Here is a 7,269-nt window from a genome sequence, read left to right as displayed (position 1 = left end):
ATTCTCTTCAGATAGAACTTACTCTTCTGACCACCTCAGTCTTATCCTCATATCTTCCCAAACTGAAAGATATTATTTGCTGATCCATTTTTCTTTCTCATAGTAAAAACTTTCCAAGTTTCCTCTGATGAAGTATCTTTCTCAGTCCACATGGTTCATTCAGGACAGACCACACACAGCTCACTCCCCAGGGATGAACTGAAGCCCATGACCAGAGTCGTGGTGATTGGCCTTGGTGTGGAAAAATGAGAGGAGAAGTGATGGTCATTGTCACTCCCTCCTGAGGAAACCCTGCTGAGCAGGAAGCCAACATGAACAGGAGAAGGAACAAGGGATGAAGAGAGACAAGTTTTGGCTTATGGGTATTCAAGTTGAGTCTCTCTCTTGCATCCAAAAGAATTCTGAGAAATACATGATCCTAGTTAAGTCTCAAATTTTGGGGTTTCAAGACCCCTTTGCACTTTTCAAAGTTTATTAATGACCCCAAATAACTTTTACTTATGTCAATTATTTATACTGATATTTATCATACTAGAAATTAAAATTGGGAAATTTGAAAAATTGCTACTTAGTAAAACTAATAACAAACCCATCATATGTTAATAGAAATAACATTTTTATGAAAAGTAACTATATTTTCCAAAACAATATCTTTTGTGAGAAACGTGGTCTGCTTTACATTTTTTCAGTTATTGGGCAATGTCCGGCTTAGTAGGAGATAGCTGAATTCTCAAACATGCTTCTATATTAATATATTGCCATATGTTGTTTTGGTTCAAATGTGTAAAAAAAAACACACCTCACAGAACTATGTATCATTGGAAAAGAAAGGAATATTTTATTTTATTTTTTTTTTTAAAGATTTTATTTATTTGACAGAGAACACAAGTAGGCAGAGAGGCAGGCAGAGAGAGAGGAGGAAGCAGGCTCACTGCTGAGCAGAGAGCCCGATGCGGGACTCGATCCCAGGACCCTGAGATCATGACCTGAGCCGAAGGCAGCGGCTTAACCCACTGAGCCACCCAGGCGCCCAAGAAAGGAATATTTTAATAAACTTTTCAGGGAGTTATGAATATTCTCTTTTGATATCACACCCAAACTTACCAAGGGTTACTTCCTTTAAAAAAAAAAAAAAAGTATTTTTAATTTTTTTATTTTTTAAAAAGATTTTATTTATTTATTTGACAGAGAAATCACAAGTAGGCAGAGAAATAGGCAGAGAGAGAGGAGGAAGCAGGCTCCCCGGCGCTGAGCAGAGATCCCGATGCGGGGCTCCATCCCAGGACCCTGGGATCATGACCTGAGCCAAAGGCAGAGGCTTTAACCCACTGAGCCAACCAGGCACCCCTTTATTTATATTTAAAGATTTTTATCTATTTATTTAGAGAAAGGGACAGAGAGCATGAGGGAGAATGAGCACAAGCAGGGGGTGAAGGGCAGAGGTAGAGAGAGAAGCAGGTTCCCCCTTGAGCAGGGAGCCTGATGTGTGCCTCAACCCCAGGACTCTGAGACCATGACCTGAGCTGAAGACAGATGTTTAGCCAAGTGAGCCACCCAGATGCACCCCCTCCCAAAATTATTTATTTATTAGAGAGAAGAAGGAGAGAGAGAGAGAAGGGGCAGAGCGAGACAGAATATCCAAATATCTGAGAAGCCTCCCTCTGAGCACAGAGCCTGACATGGGAATCTATCTCACAGCCCATGAGATCAGGACCTGAGCCAAAACCAAGAGTCAAATGCTTAACCGACGGAGGCACTCAGGCATCCTGACAAGGGGTACTTTCTTTCTTTTTTTTTTTTTTTTAATTTATTTATTTATGTGACAGACAGAGATCACAAGTAGGCAGAGAGGCAGGCAGAGAGAGAGGAAGGGAAGCAGGCCTCCCGCTGAGCAGAGAGCCCGACGCGGGGCTCGATCCCAGGACCCTGGGATCATGACCTGAGCCGAAGGCAGAGGCTTTAACCCACTGAGCCATCCAGGCGCCCCCAAGGGGTACTTTCTTAAAGATAAGTTAACAATGTGGAATCTGAAACTATAAAAATGAACTTTTCATATTCTGAATACTCACGAGAGAATGGGAGTGATAAAAGGCAAAATAATTACCTCAGAAATAGGAGGAACACAGGTTTTGATTTTGTGAACTTTCTGAAAGGTCCAGGGGTCCCTGGACCATACTTTGAGAATCGCTGCTCCCTTCTAATCCTCATCAACTCTGACTCTCTGGATATTTTTCTAATATAAACTTCTAAAGAAGCGGGAACAGATCTGGCTAATTCAGCCACCATTCAATAAGAAAAGCTTTTTAGTTACTCAGCAAATATTCCTGGGGGCTCCCTGGCACGATGCTCTCAGAGGTGAGCCAAACAGAACCAGAGTGCATGCACGCGTTACTAACAGCCTAGTGCAGCGCACAGACACCCATCCTGGAGTCCAGGTGTAACAGCATCTGTTAAACCTGATTTACAGGACTAGCATCATGAAGGAAGCCACCCAGAGTATCAAGCTGGAGAGTGTTAAGGGATTGGTTCCTAAATGAAGGGACTTTTAGGAGATAAAAGGGACGCGTAGTCATCTGCTGGAAAAGCAGGGTAGAGGCCTGGGGGCGGGACGTGCTTCAGGGAGAGGAAATAGCAGGGGAAATGGCTTAGGGAAGGAGAAGCTGCAGGGAGCCGGCGTGCCTGGAAAGGGAAGATGGAGAAGGTCCCATTGCAGGAAGAGTCTGGAGAGGGAGACAGATGCCATCTGTTGGAGCACTCGCAGAAGACCATCTTGTCCACTGCTGGCCCACCTATGGAGGCTGCCTTTGAGTCAGGCCCCTGTCAATGGTCCAGTCACCTGGAACCACAGATGCAGGGCGGTAGCCCAAGCCTGAGGGACCCCTCAGAAGGGACTATGCAAGTATGATGAGCACTCCAAGTGGAGTCACGGTCCCCTCCCAAAGTCATTTTCCACCTCTCATCGAGGCTCCGTCGCCCGATGCACATCCGTCCTCCACTTCGGCAGCCTTGAAGACCTTCTACATGGGCTAGTTCGTCCATGCTTGATTTTCAGTAGGGCCACTGTCACAGGAGGCGCGCTCAGGGGGCGGATTTTGAGACAGAGATCAGCAGCAGGGTGTTTGCTAGATAGTGCTTGTGGAGACAACCCTTGTAAAAGGGAAGGACAGAAATAGGAGTGGACAGAAGGAGCACTGACCTGCAAGGCGGTCTCAACAAAGGTCACGGGCAGCTCTTAAAGATGTTCTGTTCCTTCTGAATTGTCCCGAGTTGCAGCCGCTCCAGAAGGAAGCACGGCCTAGGAAGGAAGCATGACAAGGCAAGGCTGTTTTCCTCAGTTAATGCAGTCCCCAATGTGGGGTGATGACAGAAGCCTGTCTTCCAGCCTCATTCCCAACTCCTGGGGGAAGAACCCTTCTTTCCTGAAGGAAGCTCTGAGTGGTGCCTCACAGAGCCCACCACGCTTGTGGATCCACTCAGTAAGAATCGTGATGGGGTTTATGACGACAACAGTGGGCAGGAAGTCAGAAGGACTGAGTTCTAGGGCTGGCTTTCCATAAATTAGTCACACAAAAACTCGTAGGTTGCTGACCTGGGTCTGCTCTGCTTGTCTCCCCACTTTATGCTATAGCCTTTCTATGTCATGAACCCACTTCAGTGCATGTCTCCGTTCTCTTCTCTCAGCCCTCCGAGCTCCGTGCTACTCTGGGGCCTTTCCATGGCTGATGGGAATTATCTTATTTGTGCACTACACTAGGATATACGCTCCATGAGTGTAGGGACTTTGTGTCATTCATCTTTGTGTCCTCAGAGCCTGGAACACAATAAGCACAAAAATATTTACTGAAAAAAATCAATAACTGAGGGGGCACCTCGGTGGCTCAGTTGGTTATGTGTCCAACTCTTGATTTCAACTCAGGTCATTCTCAGGGTCAGGGGATCACGTGGGGATTCTTTCCCTCCCCCGCTCTCTCTGCCCCCCCCCAAATAAATAAAATCTTTAAAAAAAAAAATCAATAACTGAGGCCCAGGCAGAGTGGGAGTATGGGTTTGCTGAGGCTCCTGCAAAGTATCACAGAGCAGGGGGCTTCAACCACAGAAGTGTATTTTCTCCCAGTTCTGCAGGCTAGGAGTCTGAAATCAAAGTGTCAGGAGGGTTAGTTTCTTCTGAGGCCTACCTCCTGGGTTTGCAAATTGCTGTCTTCCCCTTCTGTCTTCACATGGTCTTTCCTCTCTGTCTGTTTATGTGTGTCCAAAGTTCCTCATTTTAGAAGGACACCAAGGGCACCTGGGTGGCTCAGTCGGTTAAGTGTCTGCCTTCAGCTCGCGTCATGATCTCAGGGTCCTGGGATGGAGCCCCGCATCGGGTTCTCTGCTCAGTGCGGAGCCTACTTCTCCCTCTGCCTGCCGATCCCCCTGCTCATGCTTTCTCTGTTTCTCTCTCATTTAAATAAGTAAATATATAATAAATAAATAAAATCTTAAAAAAAAAAAAAAAGATAGCAGTCATACTGGATTCGGGCCCACCCTCGTGATCTTATTTTCCCTTAATTACCTCTTGAACGACTCCATCTCCAGATGTAGTCACGTGCTGAGGTATTGGGAATTACGACTTCGACACACACATTTAGGAGGAGGGGCGTATGACACAACCCCTAACAGCCGGGAACACAAAAAAGCCACATTATGGATTTTCTTCTCTCAAAAGCCCTGCTATGTGCCACTGAAGAAGGGAGGAGTTCTGAGTCCTCATGACACCCCAGGTACTGTGCTGGTACTTCACAGGCATAATCTTATCTCTCCTCACAGCCATCGGCTGACGGAGTTAGTACTCTGTTTTACTGGCAAGAAGACAGAGATCTTGAGTACCTGCTCAAGGTCACACAGTGGGCAAATGGAGAGGCTGGAACTTGAACCTAGATTTCCTGACCCTCTGCCTACACAGTCAACCGTTTCTAGAGAATACCTGTTGTTTGTCCTCATGGCCTCCAAACCCCGTGATTTAAATAATTGCTAGCATCTTGCATCCACAAAGCTATAATCAGCTTAATTACATAGTATTTTGTGATGTTCTCTCTAAGTCACCTGTAACCTTCTCCAAGGAGAAGGGAATTATCTGGGGAGAAGGGGGGACAAACAAACAAAAAACCAGAAGCCTAGAAGTTGCCTGCACTCAGGGGAGAGAAGCATGAACAAACATCTTTTTTGCTCCCAGCCTTGTCAAGGCTAATGCTTTGTTCCCCTCCCTGAAACTTAAGCCAAAATCAGAACTTACTTCATTCTCTGTTTCATTAGCTTGGAATAGGCCCAAGATAAGGTTAAAAATCAAAGAGTCTGTGAAAACTGCAACCAATTACCCTGAAAAATATGCTAAGCTTAACAGATTTATTCAACGTTGCTTAGTGGGTGGCTTCACAGGATGGAGGCCAAGATTTATCATCTGCTTGGCTTTGCCTCTGATTATTCATTGACTGGGATGGCTTTCTTACCATAAGCTGATACAGTCTCCCGTCTCGGAGAAAGGGGGGAAAAATACAAAACACCACATTTACTGATTCATTTCAAACAGAATGTTTTTTAAGAGAGACAGACCTGTGGTACTAATGAATATTCCCTGTTTTTCCTTTTGAATTCACAGCAGGAGATTAATGAAAAATTTAGTGAGGGGTGGAGAGGTGCTGGTGGAATGTTCTACTGATTCCATGGGGTGTTTATCCAAACACATATTATAGCTGCCTGTTACAAGCATGCACTGTGTTAGATGTTGTCCCAGATTATCTCATTTTGCTTGCATAAACCGCCCCCCGCCCCGGGAGCTATTCCCATCCCCACTGTACAGATGAAGAAACTGAGTCTTTAGAATTGCATTGTCCAATACGGTAGTCAGTAGCCATGGACAGTTATTGAAACTTACAGTTAAGGTAATTAAAGAAACTCAAGCAAACTCCCCTACGCAGCATGGAGCCTGATGTAGAGCTTGATCTCACAATCCTGAGATCATGACTTGGGCCAAAATCAAGAGCTGGACACCTAACCACTGACTGAGCCACCCAGGTGCCCCATATTGCAATTAAGTTTTAAAAGTCGGTTCTTTATTTACAAGAGCCACATTTCAAGTGCTCAACAGCCATATGTGGCTAGTGGTTACCCCATTGCACAGCACAGATCTAGAACACTTTCATCATCATGAAGACCTGGGTGTGGAGTGACTTGTTCTTTTACTGAACACACTGCCCTAGGATTTAGAGGCAAAGAGTCCTGCCCTTTGCTTAATCAAAGGCAAGATTCAAATCTGGATTTCTCTGCTCCAAGTCCAAGTTCCTCCCACTGTCAGAACACACCCTTGGCATCTATGATCTGCGGTGACATTGACCTTGGTTTCTTTGGTAATTCCTTGAACTAAAAACTTTTTTTTGCCCTGAAGGGTGTTTTGGGAAATTCTAAGAAATGGCCAGCAGGTGGCGTGCGTGTCCTATGTCTCATAACTTGGGCCATCTCAAGGCACTGCTAGCAGAAGCCAAGAACTTGTTTGTTTCGACAGAGGACTTGTACAGATATTTCCCCCCAAACAGATAAACAAATGGCCAATAAGCATATGAAAAGATGTTCATTGTCATTAGTCTTTGGAGAAATATAAATCAAAACCACAATGAGGTACCCGTTCATACTGGTTAGGATGGCCATAGAAAGAAGGAGAGAAAGAGAAAAAGAAGAAAAGAAAACAACAAAGCAGAATAATAACAAGTGTTGGTAAGAAAGTGAAGAAACTGGAAACCTTGTGCCCTGTTCGAGGAAATGGAAAATAGCACAGCCACTGTGGAAAACAGTGTGGCAGTTCCTCAAAAAAATTAAACAAGAATTGCCATAAGATCCAGATTCAGCGTGTAGGGATAGACATGAAGGAATTGAAGGCAGGGACTCGGAGAGATCATTGTACACCAAGATTAACAGTGATATCACAATAGCCAAAAAGTAGAAACAACCCAAGTGTCAATCAACGGATGAATGGATAAATAAAATGTGATACATTCATACAATGAAATATTATTTGGGGGCACTGGGTGTTTCAATCGGTTGAGCATCCAAATCAATTTCAACTCAGGTCATGATCTCAGGGTCGTGAGATGGAGCCACACATAGGACTCTGAACTGAGAGAGGAGTCTGCTTGAGATCCTCTCTCTCCCTCTCCCTCTGCCCCTCCCCCTGTCATGTGTGGGTATGGGTATGTGTATGCACAGGCTCTCCCCCTCTCTCTCTCAAAGAAAGAAAGA

This window comes from Mustela erminea, chromosome 1 (assembly GCF_009829155.1).
Source record: "Mustela erminea isolate mMusErm1 chromosome 1, mMusErm1.Pri, whole genome shotgun sequence".
Taxonomy (NCBI): Eukaryota; Metazoa; Chordata; class Mammalia; order Carnivora; family Mustelidae; genus Mustela; species Mustela erminea.
This window is presented reverse-complemented; position numbering follows the sequence as displayed.